Below are 19,082 nucleotides of genomic sequence, written 5' to 3'. Positions count from 1 at the left end.
AAATAACTAAGACTCAGTGATGTATTTTTATAAAAATAGACAGTGTTTCATATTTATTAGTACTATTATCCAGCTTCATCTAGTGAGACACTTCTACATAATGTATGTAAAATATATCTCGTTTCAGTTAAATAACTATCCCTCTCAACTACCCCGACACGGATAGTAAACAGTTTTATTTTGCACTTAAACTAAACATCACATAACGCGCCTTTAATAAATTGCAAATAATTTTGCTTCAATTCCCTTTTTATGTGGTTTCTTAGGGCATCCTAAAAGATACCCGAACTATGCAAAAACTAAAATCTTGGGTCAATCCCGCCATACATCAGCCTAGCCTCGAACTCATCTGAAGCCAACAAAATAACAATCAATCTACCTAACTATCTGGGACTCAATTTTCAACACGCCATTGTCGTTCAAAAGCCAATCTTTTTGAATAAGTAGTTACATCGTCGCTTGATCGTTAGGCCTTTTGATTTGCGTATCCAGTTAAGTAGCACTAGTAAAACCAGCACTCCGGACACCGTCACGAACCAATTGGAGGCTAGCTTGAAACTGGAGGTTGATTCGCGACTCAGCGCAAAATTGCTACTTCCGTACAAATTGTTAGCGTTGGCGTCTGGATGGTCGGCAACCGGAAGATGGTGCTGCTGGTCTTTGGATTGGTTGGGTCCTGCCACCCCGGCTGGTACTTTCACTCCAATGGAAGCCACCGAAGGTCGCCCGACTGAGGGATTGACAAAGCTGTTCGGCGCATTTGGTGGGATTTTGTCGGTTTTCTTGTTCCGCCATCCCGGAACGTCCGGTTCGTCGTTGGCGCTAATTATGGTTGCTGTAAGAAAAGGAATGAAACAACTCGTTTTAGAACATACGGAAATTATTAACATTATGAGAAAATGAAAGGATGAAAATCTATTAGGTAAAACACGCAAATGATGTTTTAAACCGTTTAAAGTGATCCAATATGAACAAATATGAGAATTATCACAACATAGGAAAACATGCAATAATATTTTTTATCATTTGTGTTGTTGGGAAGATTTAAGGAGATATACAGTCAGCCCTCTCTCTCTAACTCGATTTTGAAGGAACCATCGAGTTAGGGAGGCATCGAGTTATAGAAAACAAAACCAGTGCAAAGGCGATCCAAGAGATCACCAAGGTTATTATGAAATCAAACTCATTGGATATCGAGATACGGAATATCGAGTAAGGGAGAGTTGACTGTACATATTTTCTTAAGAATCACTATCATTGAAACCATAGACAAATTTATGTACTGTTTCTGGGAAATATCGATAGGAGTTACTGGAAAGAGTCCTAGAGGTGAAAGAATCACTGGTGTATGTAATCTTTATGATGGATTGCTGAAGAAATACTCCAGATTAAAGAAATCCTAACAAATATTTCTAATTTCACGGCACCGAAACATTGTGAGATCTATGTAATAGTTAGTGGATCAAATTTTGAAGGAGACACAGTTCTTACGACATTTTTAGGTGGATTCTTAGAAATATCCTATGTGCAATTTGGGTCTACCCCGTTTGGCATAATGCCGTATGGCATAATGTCGTTTGGCATACAGTCGTTTGGCATAATAGCTGTTTGGCATAATGCCATTTGGCATAACGGTCGTTTGGCATAATCGCCATTTGCATAATAGCCGTTTGGCATAATTGTGAAAAACAATGAATTTTGATCAAATTCCTTCCATTAAGCAAAGGGGTGTGTATAAACTGCTCATGAATCGTACATTCCGTTATCAGTTAGTGATAGGACATACTTCTAATCATCATTTTTCAAAGAAACCAATATCTCAATAAAGCTCTTTTGGAATTTCATCATACATGACTTCCGGGTCATTAAGCCCGGGATATTATGGTGCATTTTAAGGTGAAGATGAATCGAAGCCAAACCTCAAATTTTCAAGAGCACTGAAAACAGGCTTGAACAACTTAATCGATTGATCACTAGCTGGTGGTGACCAATTCATTAAGTTTTCATACCAAATGGTGTTCGGTTCTTCTAGATCCGTGCTCTTGAAATTAGAAGTTTGGCTTCGATTCATCTTCACACTTAACAAAAATATATCCAACGCCTAAGTTATTCCATGTCATTTGAAAAAAAAAGGAACATGGGAATTTGATGGACGCATCTTATGTTACGGCAATATTACTGTACCACTGCAGTATCTTCCTTTTTCAAATTATGCCAAAACGACCATTATGCCAAAATGACTATCATGCCAAACGACTGTTATGCCAAACGACTATTATGCCAAACGACTTTATGCCAGAACGACTGTATGCCAAAACGGCATTATGCCAAATGGAATTATGCCAAACGGGGTAGACCCGTGCAATTTCTATGAAATCCTCTTAGGAAATTCCTGCGATGAACTTGTAGATTACAACCCTGAGATAGTTATTAAAATTATTCCAGGAATTAATCGCTGAAAAAAAACCCTAGCACAATCTCTGAAGAAATACTGGAGAAACTATTGAACATACTTTGGACGAATGATTTCTTTACGGGAAATACTTGAGATTCCAAAATATATTCCAAGGCAATCCTATTGAACACGTCTCATTTCGACATTCCGTGACTATTTCGGCTTACGTGCCAAACCCAAACCCGATCTCGTTTATATCGTATAAACTATAAGCGGATCGAATTGTTTTACTTTGTTCCGATGCAGCTCCAAATAGATTGTGATTTTATTGGATTTTTCAAGGATTCAAGTAGGTATCCTGATATTTTGGGATTTCTGAAACTCAGGTGGGATTTGTTGTGATTCTGATGGAATTCTTGGCATTTTTTTTGTAAAGTTTCCCTAATTTTGAAAGGATCACTTTCTTGGATTTGTTCGATTTCAGTGAAATTCCGTGAGTTTTCTGGGGTCTGGTAGGAATTCTTGGACTAACGATGAAATCCTGGACTATCCTAGAAAAATGCAACTCCTTCACATTCGCTAAAAAATTGAACCATTGAGGGAATCCCAGGAAAAATCCGTCGAGAAATTCCCTTGGAAGTGTAAAGAAATCGTTTTACACATAAACTATCTCCTGCCCAATCTTAAAGTATTTCATGATGAAATGCATGGAAAAATCTTTAAATGAAATCTTGTACGGATTCTTCTTAGGAAATTCCTGGAGCATGACTGACAGGCCTGATAGCGACTCATGGTCCAAACAATGGGAACTTTTGAGACCCTAACCTGAGGCGCGAACTGAAACCAAAAAGTGATCAAACAGCATATTCCAAATTATTTTTTAGGATTCCTCAAATAAACCCAAGATTAAGATACATTTATCAGATAGGCACTGTCAAGTATATGTTTTCTTTCTCGTGGCACTCTACCAGCTATCCTATATACTTTCTATCTACCCTATCATTACTTCTATTGTTTCATGATTTTCTCCTGAAATTTCATCAACAATTGATTAGGACATTTCCCAAAGTTACCTTCATGTATTTTTGTGTACTTGTGTATTTCTCTAAGACTTTCATCAGGATATTTTCAAGAAATCAGCAAGAATTTTCCAAGGATATCTTACAGAAATTATTCCTGTAATCCCTCCAATATTTCTACAGATTTTTACAGGAATCTATCCATGTCATCAATGATTTTTTTAGGATCCAGTCATCAAGATTTTTTAAGGAGTTCCTCTAAGATATTCACTAAAACTTCTTCTATAACTCAACCAATATCTACTATTTCATAGAAAATCGATTTCACATATTCGCCCTCAGGATTTCTTCAAGAATTCTACCAGTAATTACTCTAAGAATGCATACAGCAGGCTGATGGCGGTCAGACAACCAAAAAATAGGGATTAAGTGATTAAAATTATCAAAATAGTGACTAAAAAGTGACTTCACAAATACAAACATGGTCGTCACAATGACCGGCTTTTGCCCTACTAACAATTTCATGGCATTTATCCGCAGAAATAATGAACGTACGAAGTCGATCTTCTTATTTTAAACTTTCTGGTAGTGCGCAAAGCGAAAATACGAACTTCACTTTGTTCGATGCTTCTTTCGCGAGATTTGTTCCTTCAAATCTGGTGAATGCTGTGACATAGTTATTTGATGAAATTTTCAGTAAAAATCATGGAAACTATGCATAATTTCTAAAGAAATTTCTGAGAAGTTTTAGGCTTTGAGACTAGTTGAGATTCTGTCAAAAGATATGCCAGTGATCCCTGGATACTCGCCGTAGATTACTCCAGAAATTTAACCAAATTCACGCAACAGGTTTTCTGAAAAAATGAGTTTTTTTTTTGCAAATAGTGGCTTCTAATTGAATTGAAAGTATAGGTTTTTAGCTTCTATTTGACGTGTTCCCCTAAAAAAAAATTTCACCGAGGGATCGCGAAACATTTTTTTATTTTGAATTTTTGTTCTTTAGAGTACATTATTTTAAATGTAATCATTGTGAAAGACAGTTTCGTTGGTCTTAAGCTCGGCGAAAGGCTCATTTCCATATAAAGATTCGTAAAATAAATATACATACATGTATATTAGATTTCATTCTTTGCCAATCAACCGTAATTATTATAAGGTTCATTAAAAATATAATGGATCAACATTACAACAGCCTTCGAGAACGTAAATGGAATATGCTTAAACGCCCTATATCCCAAAGCCTTAGCAAAAAGCTTAAAAAAATCCTCATTTAGCATGTTATTAAGGCACTCGGAGTAAGTGACAAATGTTAAACCATGTTAAATGTTAAATCAAACCTTACAAACAAGAAAGTTTTACCATTTTATACTCCTTTTAGATTGATACCATAATTCAAACAATACAGGTCTAAATCGATATCCGGAGTATCGATTTTTATTTCACTCCGAATAATCGAATCACTAAAAGAAAAATTCAAATCTGCAATTAAAGAACTTAAATTTTATCTCTTTTCGTTGTTTTAATTATATTATTACAGTGGCGAGCCAGAAAGCTTCTTTTTAGGAACATTAGGGGTCTTGAGAAGAGAAAACAATTTTTGACCAGCATTACACGTTAAACCCCTTTTTCAAATCCCCCTTTTCTCACCTAAGTCCGAAACTGCTAAACTATTAATATTGTATATTGGAATAATAAATTATCCAAAATTGATGCATAAAAACAGAAAAACAAGAACATCAAAAAACATTCCGAATAATCTCTTAAAGTTCTAAAATTCCGAATAATCGAAGCACGGATAATCGAGTCTCTTGATAATCGAGTCCAACCTGTATATGTTTTCAACATGAATTATGGTTAATTATGTGATTTTTTGCAACGGTAAGTTATTAGAGGTAGATTACCGAGTTAAATTTTGTGTTCCCACTTGCTTCGCAGAGTAGAGTAACTGCTATTTACAGTAGATTTTTAAGACTTTTTTTTCAATATCTCGAAGAGATAGCTTCCCTTTCGTGCGCACATCCGCGAATACAGGGTGTGCCATTTTTTTACGTCGGTCAATTTCTATATATGAGGTATTTCTATTTAGTTGCAAACATAGCACAAAAAATAAAAAATATTCGCCTCTGTTTTCTTGATCAGAATGAGAGTGGGTTAGCGAATGTAACAAGTGTTGACACACAGTGATCAACGACAAACAGTGGGTGGTTGTGTTTGTCTTGTTTTCGTTCGTGGCTCGTTATCTTCCACGAACGATAAATGTCATGCGTGTTGTATGAATGCAGGCAGATAAGTGGGATGAAATTATGTCAATAATCGTTAAATTTTCCAAACCAACAGAGGCGAATATTTTTTATTTTTTGTGCTATGTTTGCAACCCAAAGGTTCAATGGGCAAATAGATTACAATTAGGTTGTTAAATGCTGAATTACCAGAAAATACGGAAGTTATTATCAATTTTATCCAAAACATAAATCACCCCGAATGGCTCGATACTGTTGCAGTCTGTGAGAGTTGCTGCTCTTGAAAGATCTCGTGCCACGAACCAAACGAGAGAGTGAATGTTTACATTCATAGGGCTCTCCGAATGCGATGTACCACGAACTGTTATGGTTCGCGAACTGTTACACTCTCCGAATATGGTTCGATCGGCTTATTCGGGTCAAAATCCAAACACTCGTTTAAATTTTTGCAATTTTTTTGGGCTATTTCATGAAAACAACATCAATCAAGTGGCTGCATTTATTGGTCGTAGCAAAATGAACTCCTTTTGCTGCATTTTTTGGGGGGTTTTTGCGATGATGTCGGCATAAGAGTCTGCCTTGAGCTCGTCAATAGTCCAAGATTTTCTAGCATACACTTTGCGTTTCAAGTAGCTTCATAAACTTAAGTCAGGAGGAGTCAAATTAGGATCTCCAAAATAAAATCATATGTCCCTTTTTTATATCAGATGTCCATGGAATTTCCGTCGCAGAGACATAATGAACAAACTTCCAAAGAAATCGAATCCCATCGACTGTTTCGTACTGCTTGCAAAAATGACTAAATCATTTTTTTGGCGCGAACGCTCATCCAAACTGTTAATACTTCGTCATGAAATGGCGTTTGTTGAATCTCGAATAGATTTTCTTTCCTCAAATGTGGCATTTTTGCTTATTTATGAAGCCAGATGGTGCCTGTTGACCACAATATTTTCAAGGTCATCACAGTTGAGTTAACACAACTGCAAGACTATTTTCAATTCAAAGTCACTATTTTGGAATGTTGTTTATGTTGTAAATTTATTCATGATTAAAAAAGTACTGAATTGACGTTTCCAGAACATGTCAAACCAAATCAATCGACGGCGCATTCTGTATCACAAGGCGACAGGTCTACTAGATATTAATACTATTTAGAATTGAAAATGTTATTTGGAAAATTGACTGAATTACTTATATGATCTTTATCCCACTACCACATCAAACTGCCCTTCTACACTTACTTGTGCTACGGAGACTTACGGCTTCGGCACCATTCAACTATTATCGGCAACCAATTTCATACGCCAAATTCACGGCATTATTCTATCAAAACATTCAGATGATTCTTTGTTCTGTCCGCCTCCCACTGACGAGATTTCCGAGACTGAACAAACAATAACGCCAGAGATGTCATCAATTAAAATGAATACGCCTCAAAAATGCGACTGATTTGGAGCTGCCGAAGAGATTCACCAGCAGTTCTTATGGCAAAGTTGCCGAACAGAATGAGGCTGCCGACAATAGTCACACTGACAAGAGATGTTCGCAGCGTTGTAAAAACGTTTCCAAAAGCATTTCACAAGTTTGTCGGTGTGAATCGATAGAGGATTTAAGCAACGCATAAATGTTAACAGGACAGACACGTAGTTTGTGTGCGTATGTCCGAGAATATTACAAAGAAGCGCGCCATCGGCTTATAATGCCGAGAATACGTAAGTTCCCTTATGTTCTATGTAAAACCTTATAGACCCGCGGGACAAATATGCGTAGAACGGCAGTCAATCATTATAATACTAAATAAAAAAATAACAGTTTTTAACAGACTGAAGGATTTATCTCCACTCCCCTATTATCTCAATGCCAAACTAGTTAAATCAAGCATCTTTGTAATTTTTATTAATTGTGAAAAAGATGAAAATGTTAACACAGCAGCAAGTGTTATTGATTTGTAAAAAAAATGGTTTAAAAGAGCTCTATTTCGTATCAATGCGTTTTAAGCTTGAATTTTTATGGAATTTAACACTGAAATATGTAATTGAAGGAAAAGCTACGTGAAAATTGTTATGAATTACGTATTTTTTCAGGATGGTTGGTTCGAATCTAATTGGCTGAAAATATCTTTCTACATACAATAAAAAAACATTAATGAACGATTGGCGAATCAAATTCTCAGTTAATGAGTTACCAAAGAACTCTTATCTGAGAAGCTGACTTTGTCCCAATAGGGGTTTGATTCCAGACATAAGAAAAAGAAATTAATCTTCTCTAATCATGAAAGAAACAGTTATACACTAGAATCAAATACACACTTAAATCAGAATGCCGATCTCAGCTGTGGCAAATCTCGGTTAAAGGTTCGTTTGCTGACATCTAAGAAAAAGTGACGTTTTATGTCAGTAAAACTTGACTTTTTTTGCTGTCATATCACTTGAAATTAATTTGCTGATCGCTCAGCTGTGCAGATCTCGGTAAAAGAATGAAAATTAGTTAAGCTCAACTGAGTGTGTCCTTCACTGTACGAATGAGTGTCCTGTGGCATATTAAATCCACAAGATCACATAGGACAGTTATGTCCATTACAACATGTAATCTTATATATCTTTGTTATATCAACTTTCATTTGAAATTTGGGCTACCATCGAGCTTGAAGTGAAAAGAAAGTGCCTTTTATCATGATTATATTTGAAAATAATGTACTTCAAGGAACAAACATTTAAATTAAAAAATTGTTCGGGATCCCTCAGTGGATTTTTTTGGGGAACACGTTGAATGAAAGCTAAAAACCATACTTTCGAATTGGTGAAAGATTTAGCTATGCATATTTTTGTGTGATAATATTGTTCTACCAGACACGCCGTGTGATCATATTGGAAATGCATGGGAATATGTTATTAGATCGGTAATATACTACGGGTGATTAATGTTTAACAACATTCATTGCTGCGGGGCAGATAGGAATCAGGTAATCACACCGTACATGCATCTCAGGCAACGGACACCCGTACAAAAACTACATACCTCACCTTTTTGACTTTCTAGCTTGCGAAATAGGTTCACATTGTTGTCGATTTCGTTACCGAACAGGCCCTGTTGAGCTTGCTGTTGCTGCAATTCCTGCTGCTGTTGAAGCAGCAGTCGCTCGTTCAGTCCATACCCACTCAGTGTAGACATGTTCAACGAAATGGGATGTTCCCACCTAAGTAGCTGACAGCGCGGCAGTTGGCGCTTCTCATTGCCTGGTCCCAGAACCTTGGAGTACAGATGCAGGTTGTTGTTCGCTAGCCGAGCGGGCGGTTTAGTATCTGAAAGGAGAAGGAGGAAGTAAGTTAAGCTTATCTAGGCTTAAAGGGTGTTTTTTGGAGGACATATCGATCGAAATGGAGATGTGGAACTTAGGTATTAGATTACTTGTAATTGTAATTGCTCCAATCCACACCCTGGCAGACAATTATCCGCCCATCTAGACACGGGCTGGGTGAGGACCTACCAAGCCTCCCCCGTTAACATGTCCTATACCGTTTAGCACACCGGGATCTTCCACAAGCAGGCGCCGGAATTAAAGCGGTCCCACAAGCTTCAGATACATTAAATCTCGAAAACTTATTCAAACAGACTCAAGTCAAAAAAGTATACAAACTTACTTTATCGATTCTACGTGTTTCGCAGACAAAATTCTACACATTTTTGCTCTAAACCAACTCGATTTTTCACTTTTAGAACGTTTACTTTCCGGAATTACAAAACGACGAAAGTAAGATTTTTCAACTTTCGCTACCTAACCACTACTTTCACCGCTCCGCTGTATGGAGAGACAAAGTGACTTAACCACGAATCAAAACAAAACACTACTTGAGCCGATTTTACACTGGTACAAAAACGTCGAAAGTAACTAAATAAATCGGCTTATCATTTTGTAATAAATTTTTTGTGGGAAATAACAGGAACTCCCTAGTTTTTGAATGCGAGCTTATTGTATGCAAAATTTAAGCAATGTACACGGCGAAAAAATGTGAAAAAGGTGATTCATTTTAAAACAGTTTTAGAAGACAGGTTGTGATTCTTCTGAATTAATTTTCTCAAAACTGTATGGAAGTTACTTACGTCGATTTGAAAAAATTAATCGAGAAATAGATAGTCCCTCTGGCACTTAACCGAATGGCGCCCTCCGCTTCACCACTAGTACTGCCTCCCCACACGCCAAGCACAATATCGAAAGTAGCGCGTTGTATAGCAAATACAGTACACCACCTCCGACACTATGCCAAATGTACAGGAAAGACAGCACCAGTAATAAAGCGGAAGGCGCACCACTCGGTTCAGTGCCAGAGGGACTATAAGTATAACGAAGAAGAAATGAAAAGATAGTAGAGTTGGTTCGGTTATTTGATTGCTGAAACGAAAAAACAGAAACAAAGTGTTAACATTAAAACGGGGTTTTATAATTGATAAATGTATCGATAGTTTCTCATCTGTTACGTTTCCTTATCGTAGCGCTGTCGATTTTCCATCTCCAGGGTGTTCGTCTCCGCTCGAGCAATGAGGACCATTGATGAAATGAGAATATAAAAATGTGAGCATTAGTGTTGATCTACTAATAGATTAATTTAAACTGCTTTTCATGTGCTAAGTAACTTTTAAACTCCTACTCAATTATGTTTTGTTGGCCTACACGTTTTATTTAGACACAATTTTTATTCAGAAAACTATTTGGATCCGAGATTTTAGGTTGCCGATTGAGCATGTTTGATAAAACAAGCAATCCAGTTTTCAGTTAAAGAAAGTTTAAGAAGTTGATGATTCTGTCATTTAACTAGCTATATACAAGAATTCACTGAATAAGTTTCAACGCGCGATTATAATACTTCAGTTTTGTGCTGTTGTATTGGTATATTAGTGGGAAACCAATCAGTTTGGTGATTCTAACGGTAAAAAAATAGCAACGACGAAAGGAAAGTTGATAATCTATCATCATTATGATTTCAGTCCTAATTTCATGATCCGTTTAATAAATTCCGCGTATGATTCGACAATTTTAACAATTGTATACATGTGTATTCGAAGAAAACAGACTACAAGCATTTATTACCTTTGCAACACATTCCTAAGTGATCAGATATTTATCATTTTCTACAGCCTAATTTAATAATACCCTACATTGGTTGTAACAAAAATTTGATCTTGGGATGTTGAATTTGCCTCCTAATCATAGTTTCGACAATAGTCACATGCTTACTATCCCTTATGGCAGTGTTGTTGATTCTATTGTCTATCGCTCATCAGTTTTCGCGCCACCCGGCAGGGACTTTGGTCCTATGTACCCAATACTCTGCTGTGTCTTAACTTCACGCAATACATTCTGTAGATGTGTGATACAGTTTGCGGAATATTATGATTTATCACTTCGTTCAGATGGAAAATTCTGTTATGGTACCATATTCACATAAGCAGATAACTCCCACCTGGAACGATGTAATACATCGGAGACATGTAGAATCAGATGTATGTATACGATCTATGCTAGTTCGGCTCTGATCGACAGGCAATTCAATGTATTTCAGTTTTTCAACTAGCTTGAAGCGATGAACGTTTCAAGAAAAGCTCTCACTATATCTGCTAGCAATCACCGGTCGTCGATAGACATTTCGGTTCTTTTCTGCTAAAGAAAGATCCGATTGTATGCCAAAGACTATGGCTCATGCTTTTCAATACAGCTGGAAAAACAAGAACTACACCCAGCACCAAATAGTACGTAACTATGAGGCGGACCGGAAGGTTTGATGAGCAATCCCCACCATGGAACTTAGTATTAGATTACTTTAGAAAAAAAGGATATTCCTTCAGCCCAAGGGAGCACGGGAAGACAAATGATCAAAAAGGGAGGATATGTCCTCCCAAAGGATTTCATCTGCAATTCGTGGATTCGTGCAATTTGTGAGGGGACATCTATTCAGGATAAAACTTACCGCTCAGTACGTCACTTGTGACGCGTGCTGTTCAAATCCTTCAACAGGTTGGTCACGTGCGATGTCATGTGTACTCCAGCAGCGATCTAGCAGCCAAAAGCATGGCTTGTCCAGGTGGGTCGAGTCAAGACAATTCGAGTCGCCATAAATGGCGATTCGACCGCCAACTTTACGATTGTCTTTCCCACTGGCCAGCACTGTCGTTCGATTTGACCACCTTCGCTGATCTGGCTGCAGCTTCAGCAACGTTTGAGGTACTTCCACCATAATTATTTTCTCACCGTAAAGTTCTGCTTCTTTTCCAGCAACAGTTGACTGATCTCTTCGGGGTGTTGGATTTTCTGAATGTCATCCTGTTCTTCGTCTTCCAAATTTTTCAAACTACAAAATCCGGATTCGTTTCGAAGTCTTGACGCCTGCTCTCCGCCCTCGTTGGGAACATCGTCGTCGTCTGCAAATGATTTGGCGTTGAGTAAAATTCGTTTGTTGATGATTGAATCACGATCGATTTTGGCGTTCTTCGCTGCGATCGGCGTCCAATTCTAAATTGACGCCGTTGATGAGATCAGGGTTTGGTGTTGCGGGTTGCACTTTTGAGTACGTATGATCGGTCTGTAGCAATCCAAGAATGGCCGTTTTTGCTCGAATTTTTCTGCCTCTTCTCGTCAGGCGAGAGAATGTCCAATCCTTGATCGAACAAGTCCCTTTCGATCAAAATGGTATTGTTCCCAGTAGGAAATTTGATTATATTGCTTCCTGACGCGTAATACATGCGATGATCTCGCATATCAAAATATCCTTCTGATACTTTATCCCCTAGTACGATATCAAAATCACGGAGTAACTCATTCAATGCAGGAATGTTTTGCTCCTCCCGTATCGGGCATCCACCATTGGCGAGTGTTTTCGTCGTAGAATTTGATCTTCCTCATGACGGTTGTGTTGTACCAATCGGCGAACACAATCACGCTCAGATCTCGCTCCAAAATATCGTTCTTTTAGTTTAATAATCTCTTCGTGGAAGTATTCCTCCTCCGGGTCGACCAACAGCAATGTTCCATAATAACTGGCATTGAAACAGGTATACGGGGCACCCAGAACTTCAACGTAATATCCAGCGTTTCTTAAGTGAGTATACATGTCTTTGAAGTTTGTGTGAATGTGGTCAGCTCGCCAATCAAGAGGATCGGATTTAATTTTAAGATTATCCCGCGGAAGATATCCTGGCGGGGTATCGCAGGCTATGGTACTGGTCCCACAAGATTCGTTTGTGTCGCGGGGGTTGTGGAATAATTTTCACTTTCAAGGGAAAGCTTACGGTTCCATTCCGAGGTTCATTCTCTCCCGGACCGGCTGGGCTTTGAACCGTAAGCGTAATGTGACCCTGAGCTAATCCTTCGAAGCTACGTCCCAGCTCATTCACACCGATGTGGACTGCAATCCAGCCCGACCATGGCCAAAGTTGCTCGGAATACGAAATCGAAATGTTCAACATTTGGCCATTTTCATTAGTGTATGGGTGCCACGTTGGACTATTTATCACCCTGCCAATCACTCCCATGCCGTTCAGGATAGTAACATTCGCTATAACCGGTGCGCTCGTGTAGTAACAACTTTGAGTTGTGTAGGCCACATATAGTCCTCGGTAAAGTCCAGATAAGCTGGTGAAAAGCGTTACTTTTGGTTTGTAAGTAGACAAAATCTTCATACTCTTCAGGATATTCAGCTTTCCGTGCCCTTGCTCGAACATGTTGTTTTCCGTTAGTCGCTGAGCACCTTCAATCAGTGCTTGTTTCATCGAGGCCGGATTGACAATATCAAATCTATTGATAACTCCACTCGCTAAAAGCGTAACTGCTCCTGCAACAACCGGAGAAGCCACAGAAGTACCAGAAAGAGATTTACAACCTCCGTTCAGATTACTTCCTTTAACTTGACTCCCATAAGTTACAATATCCGGTTTCATGCGACCATAACCGTTCGGAAGTTCCCAAGTGGTCATTCCACGTGAGCTGAACTTTGCAATGTTATCATTATAGTCCATCCCTCCAACGCCAATCACGTCCATCTGGTCTCCAGGATGTTCAAAGTCCCATACAGTGGGCATCGTTGCCAATGGCAGACACCATGATCACCTTATTCGCCGACAACTCCAAAACCTTATCCACGAACGGCTGATCCAGGAAATCTGGCCCTCCAATACTAAGATTCAGTACGTTGATCTTCTTCAAAATTGCATAATTGAAGGCATCCAAAAACCATGATGTGTAAGAAACCTGGTTATTGGTGAAAACTCGAAAATGTGCAGCTCCGAGTCCGGTGCGAATCCGAGACACTCCTTCGAAGAAGCAATAATCCCAGCTACGAATGTCCCATGACTAACTCCGTCATCCAGAGTTTTCTCATTCGTCAATTGGTCCGTTCCTTAACTGACTTGAAATGGGGATGGTTCTTCGACAGCCCGGTATCAAAAACTGCCACCTTCACCCTTTACCGGTTATACCCATCCCCCAAAGAACATCCCCTTTCAGCAAGGAAGTTATCTGCCTCGGTATCGCCCTGAGTAAGCGACGATTCGTATGCCGATTTGCAGAGCCCACGGGAGGAGTGATCTGATGACTGACATCCGGTCTGCTATCGTTAAGCTCATTCAACATCAGTCGACAGCTTTCTTTTTGAAATTTCTGAACTTTTCGATAAACTCCATCACTTCGTCGTCTTCAGCCTCTTGCTGGGCATCAGCTATTTCGACATCGTCCACAATTTCCTCGTCCAGCTCTGCCTCGTCGGGTGAAACTTCTATGGGAACATACTTAAGGGTTCGGTGGACCATCCGTTGCGGCGATATGGATTTGATGGATGGGTGCGACCTGAGCAGATCTATCCCATCGGTTTGTGATTTGGGGTCTTCTTCTAATGTGATGACATCGAAATCGCTGGGATAGTCACTGATGGGATTTGATCGCGGTTGGATGCGCCAGTTTTTTCACCTGCAAGAAATATAGACATAAGTTAGATCCAGGAAATAGTGAATGCATTAATTCAATGTTAAGAAAGGTAGTGAATAATTCCGTCCGTTTGTGGTGAGATAATCGAAATAGAAAAGACTGATTCCACGATTTTTTTAATGGATTTATCTTGAAGAGAATGATTTTTGGGTAAATGGGAGCGATTCAAAACAAACAACGTTTGAATTCCCTACCTTCCTTACCATAAAATAGAGTTCTGTTAAATTTTCAGCTTTCTAGGTGGTGATTTTATGGTGGCCCAAGACGATGTAGGTTTGTATGGAAATTATTATGGAGAAACTTTGAAAAATGTTCCAAATCACGTTAGAAGTGTAATATACGTACAAACTTATCATCTCATAATGAAAAATTATTCTTTAAATCCAAATGAAGGATGTTTCTGAAGGAACAAATTCATTATGAGTTAATTTTATATGGGATTTTTGTACATGTTTGCTGGGCTATAATCCCATATGAAGCTAAATAATAGCAAACAAACTTATGAATATCTCTTCTCCTATCCGTCGGATTAAATTGCTCTCTTCAGCAAATACCATCATTAAGGTTTGAGGAATGAGCTTTCACTATGGGATGATAAGTTTGTACTAACATTACAGTACTGACGTGGTCGGAACATTTTTCAAAATTTCTCCATAGTAATTTCCATATAAACCAACTTTGTCCTTGGGCCACCTTTAAATCACCGCCTAGGAAGCTGAAAATTTCACAAAACACTATTTTTATGATAAGGAAGGTAAGGAAGATATGGGATTTTCAAACTTTTTTAAATTTTGATAGCTCTAATACTTGGGTCACTTATGGAAGAATTTTTTTTTTTAAGATTTTTTTTTACAAATGCTTTTGAGCTATTGAATTTTACATTATTTCATTTAAAGATGCATAAAAGGACTTCTTCGAGTATTTTCCTAAACGTTTTTCAAAACATTCTCACAAGGATTCAAGAATAACTCAAAGATTATCTCTAGTACAAACTTATATTTCAGAGATATTTCAATACAGTTCGTCCACCTATTATACCCATTTTTTTTTTTCAAGAAGCAGTCTCAAAGCATTCGAGCGTCTTTTCCTGGGATTTCTTCCAGTATAAAGAAATACTAAATAATATTCTTCCAGAAAGAAATCATCTAGTTTATTTATTCTTTCTCAAGGATTTCATCGGAATTTCTGCAACGATTCTTCCAAGAACTAATCCAGAGAGTCCTGCGAAAAATCTCCAAAGATTCTTATGTAATTACTAAAAATTTTCTCAGTACCTAAATGCTTCGCAGATTGCCCCAAATATTTTGCTATGATTCATCATGGTTCTTCAAGGATTCTTGCAAAAAACTATTTCTAAATTTCGTCCCTCTGATGCTTTTTTGTCCAGTAGCGATTAGGGGTAGTACTGGCACTTTTAATCTGCCCTAAGCTCCTTCCCAACATTTGCTTTTATAAGCCTCTATTGCGCTCATCACACAGACGTTCCTAAGCAATGTTGCTCAAATGGTCAATGTGTACCTTAGCAGCAATCAGCCCTTACCGTAGTTTTTCAGACTACTATCCAGAGGCGACTCGTAACCTCACTTTTTTACCTGTTCTACGCATCTAAAAATGTCTTTTCCGGCAAATTGAGATCATAAAGCAAATATTAAATGATTGGAATCTTCCTTTCTAGCAAATCTTCACTTGATAGATGCAAATTTGTTGCGTGAGGTCAAGAATTTCTATTCGTGGAACAGGTAGATTTGAGGTTAGGGAATCGCCACTGCTACTATCAAACTATGATAAGGCCCGAAATGCTACTAGAGTGGTTTAAAGCGAAGAACGAAATAGTTTTATTAAAAGGTCCTGATTCTTCATTTCATTCCATCACTCACTATCAGGCTTCCGAATTCTCACTCACTCTCACGATAATGGGATTTATCCCTCACAGCAATTTTCAGCGATCAGCTGCCTTGCGATTTTATCCGTCCACAAACAAAGCGAAAATAGATAATTGCACATTTCCGCAGCTGTGAGAAGTTTGTTTTCTCTTTCTCCGATCCATGGAGAATTTTTCCTGTATCCCATCGCCACGAGCAGCAGTTGCTTTTATGTACCAAATTAACCGCTGCTTTCGTCAAGTTTGGTGTGGTAGCATGGTTAGTGTGCACGCATCGCGGTTGTTTTTTAGCAATGTTCTCAGGTTCGAATCCCGTCGCCGGCACTAGTTTTTGTTTATCCCACATAGTGATAATTCTCCCGGAGCAGTTGGTGAGCGAAAATATGATGGAGTGAAAAACAAATTATCCACAGAGTGGAGTGATTTTCGGTTATCCACCATCGTAGCTCCAGGGAAAATTAGTGTGAGCGATAAAAGATGTTCACGTGAGGAAGCGAAAAAAAGCATTCTCCCTTACGTGCGAAAAATCGTAGATTTCGCATCATTGATACGAAAAATTTCAGAACCCTGGCTTACTATAGACATTATCACGTATACCACCGAATATTCACTCATTAACTATTGTAAAACACTTCAGATATATTATCCATTTGGTATATCACTTTTCACTATCACAACTACAAATTTTCATCAAAATTACATCACACCATTTCATATAAATTCATTGTTATTATCATTTATCATCTGTTATCATTCATATTCAATTTATTTTTTTTATTATTTATGTTTGCTGTAGAGTCATCACTATTCAAACTACGATTTAGCAGCGATTTTTACTAGCTTACAGTAAAAAAAATCACTTCGATCCATTCTTCTGCACTCGCTGTCATTATAAACACTTTTCTCATGCATGTGTGAAGAACTTAGGCAAAAGTGTTTATCTTCAGAGAAATTATTTCAAAATATATTATGTTCATTGTTAAACTAGTAGGGTTCATATAATTAATTATTTGTACATTCACAAAACTATCACAATAACTTCCAATGCCATTTTCAAATTTTCATCACAATGCATTTTTTCAAAACATCATTTTAGCACCCTCACAATCACTAATTTTATAACGCCGAGTGTAACGCAGAGTTTCACCAAACACACATTCTTATGTTGCATTATAAAACGATTGAACACACGTTGGCTTCGAAACTTAACCACCATTACTGATTAGTACAAAGGATTGTACAGCTCGTGTAAACAAACTGAACCATCAACAACCAGCACTGGTTTATAAGTAACTAATGAAGCCCTGGCGGTCCCTCCGTTCGAAGAGGACCTGATAATATGCCGAAATATATTAACCCTCTAATACCCAACCCCGCCTTTAGACGGGGTACACTTTGGAATTTGTGTATTTTTTCATAGCTCGGAAATTAAAATGATTTTATTTTTGGCTTAAACCTTGACTCATAACACGCATATAACAAAAGTTTTTTTATGATTTTTGAAACTTATTTGTATTATTAAAAATTGTTTGAAAAATTGTATTCTTATATAACCTACAAATGCCTGGGATTCATTTAACGTGTATTATAAAAAATCGTACCTTTTATATTTTTCTACGATCGACCTATCACAGAAGAAGAGCCTGATGGTATTGAAATGATTTCAAAACTGTTTTTTCCGTTAGTTACACGGAAAATAGAAAATGTTCCAGAAAAAAAAATTTAAAAATCATATTTTCAAAAAGTATAGTAAAAACTCAATTTTTTATTGTCAAAAATCAGTAAACCAGAAGAGGCTTCAAGAAAAAAAATTAAAAGGATAGGGATGTTCAAAATAAAAATAATAAAAATCAAAAACCGAAATTCATAAATTTGCGAAGAAAAAATAAATCATTGCCCAAACCGTGTTAGAATGATTTAGGATAACGAAAAATAATATTTAGATCGAAAACAAAAATTTGGGTATTAGAGGGTTAACAGGTCCTCCGCCTGAATGCAGCCGTTTCATGATAAATCATGAACCGTTAGAGGTGTGCCAAAAGTATTGGTAAAGTGATATGTTTCACAGACGGGTATTATTATGGTGCACCTTCTACTTTGGCATCGTCAAACCCTGTGTTCTTGGCCAGGGATTTCAAAATTTCGTCCCTCTGATGCTAAAGCTAAATACAGTCAACCCTCCATGAGTCGATATTCAAGTGAGCCGATGTCATGGAAATATCGAGTCATGGAACAGCAATGCTATGAAATGCTGTTTGAGGGGACCATCATAGTAACCATGGAATTTGATTTTTAGTATGTTTCCATAAGTCGATATTGAGTAATGGAACATCGACTCATGGAGGTTTAACTGTCACTCGAAAATCAAATTTTAGAGATGCCCAACATTGAAAATTCGACCGTGTCCTAAGCTGACGGATAATCACCGAACAAACAATTTCACCAGAGATGCCACCAATTCAAATAAACACGCCTCAAAATGCGACTGATTTGGAGCTGCCGAAGAGATTTGCCTGCAGTTCTTATGAGAAAGCTGCCGAAGAGAATGAGGCTGCCAACAAGAGTCACACGGACA

At 37.8% G+C, this 19,082-nt stretch overlaps 1 pseudogene; it reads right to left on the bottom strand.

The window, feature by feature from the left end:
- Positions 1 to 22: 22 nt before the first annotated feature.
- LOC110681214 lies at positions 23 to 14,603 on the bottom strand (annotated as a pseudogene).
- Between the last annotated feature and the right edge of the window lie 4,479 nt (positions 14,604 to 19,082).

Source organism: Aedes aegypti, unplaced genomic scaffold, assembly GCF_002204515.2.
Source record: "Aedes aegypti strain LVP_AGWG unplaced genomic scaffold, AaegL5.0 Primary Assembly AGWG_AaegL5_hic_scaff_572_PBJ_arrow, whole genome shotgun sequence".
NCBI lineage: Eukaryota > Metazoa > Arthropoda > Insecta > Diptera > Culicidae > Aedes > Aedes aegypti.
This window is presented reverse-complemented; position numbering and strand designations above follow the sequence as displayed.